Raw genomic sequence first — 1,863 nt, forward strand, 5'->3', positions numbered from 1 at the left:
AAAGCAGGTGACTACATGATCTATAACAAATGAGAATAGAAGTTGATTATCTAATTCACCATACAGAATTTGGATTTTACTATGCATTCACAAACCAGATAGGTCTATACTGTCTTACTAATGAAGGTACTCTTAACTTGTTAAAACATTTCAGAAAGTGTCCAGAGTTGGTTCAGTGTGTGAAGTCACCTGCCATCCAGCCTGACAATCCCCTGGATCCATATGTTATAAAGACAGAGCCAACTCCTGCTAGTTGTCCTCAGACCATGGCATGTGTGTGCACGTGGAGGAAGCACAACTAAAAAATGTAAGAAAAAATAAATTAAGTAAAGAGATGTTCAGTGTAAGTGTTTGTGTGTCATCTTAGCATGAGCTCTATTTATCTGTGTCGTGGAACTTCAACTGAGAAAGTTCCTCCATCTGAATATAGGCTAGTCTGTGGAGACATTTTCTTGATTACTGATTGATGCAGAGCAAGCCACAGGAGAAGTCTAATAAGAAAGCTTCCTCCATGCTCTCTGTTTCAGTGTCTGCTTCCAGGTTACTGTCCTGCTCATGTTCTTGTCCTAACTTCAGTCAGGTTACTGCCCTCCTAAAGTTCCTGTCCTGACTTCTGTCAGGTTACTACCCTGCTTGAGTTCCTGTCCTGACTTCCATCAGGTTACTACCCTGCTTGAGTTCCTGTCCTGACTTCCATCAGGGTACTGCACTGACTTCCATCCGGTTACTGCCCTGCTTGAGTTCCTGTCCTGACTTCCATAGGTGATGGAGTGTGACCTGAACATTGTGAAAGAAAATAAACCCATTCTTCTCCAAGTCGCTTTAAGTTATAGTTTTTTTCACAGCAATAGAATCCAACTAAACAAAAGGATGTATTTGGGTCTCATACCTGTGTAACAAAACATTTAAATGGGTGCATAGAGATTGTTTAATATACATTTATATATGTGTTAGGTCTCAAACTCAGGACCAATGGATACCTGAAGTGCCTATTTAACACATCAAAGTGGACTCTGGCTGCCAGTTTCTCTCAGTTACTTGATTCAGAGTCATGCTGGGTGGCATACCCCACCCCCTACCCTAAACTTCTTCAGCCTAGTTCATAGGCTGGGCTTGGCTTCCCTTGGCTTCTCTGATTCCTATATAACTCAGCCTGGCCACACCTGTCTCTTGGTCTCCTGTCTCACTCTGATCTCATGACTCCTGTTCTTCTTTCTTCCTCTCTCAATCTCTTTTCCAACCCTCCTCTGGTGGCCCAGTTCCCACTTGGCCCAGGCAGGTGATAGACAGCTACAGGTCACCCTGGTCCTCACAGTCCAGGCTTGCTGAAGACATCCACAGAACCACCTTTGCAGAGCCTGGTGGGAAGGCACCATTGTGGTGAGCAAATATGTGGTGGAGAAATGGGAGAGAAAGAGAAACAGATAGGTTCATGTGCTGTGGAAAGGGGCAGAACTGAAGAAGCAAAGGGCATGAGGAACAGGCTGATGTGGGTATCCTGCTTGCCACCTGGGGCCAGGGTGCTGCCGAGCCAAGGTCTGAGTTGAAGTCTGTGGTTCCTGTTACCACTGAGGGCTATGCAGATGCCTGCTGTCTGTTCAGCAACCCGAGTCCATTTTGGTGTCTGTAGAACATGCCACCACTGGGGCCTTACTGATATGGGTGGCCTGTGCTGCCACCAGGGCCATGGTGACCTCCCAGAGTGAGCTGCTGCTGAGGGCCATGTCTGGTTCAGTGGTCCTGCTGCAGCTGGGGTCGGTGTTGATGTCTAGGGCCCCTGTTACCACACAGGGGTCATAGGAACCATGCCTGCTGAAACCTGAGGGTGTGCTGAGCCAACCCTGCCCTTCACTGGCCCTGGAT

This window comes from Peromyscus californicus, unplaced genomic scaffold (assembly GCF_007827085.1).
Source record: "Peromyscus californicus insignis strain IS unplaced genomic scaffold, ASM782708v3 Scaffold_10__1_contigs__length_136768540, whole genome shotgun sequence".
Lineage (NCBI taxonomy): Eukaryota > Metazoa > Chordata > Mammalia > Rodentia > Cricetidae > Peromyscus > Peromyscus californicus.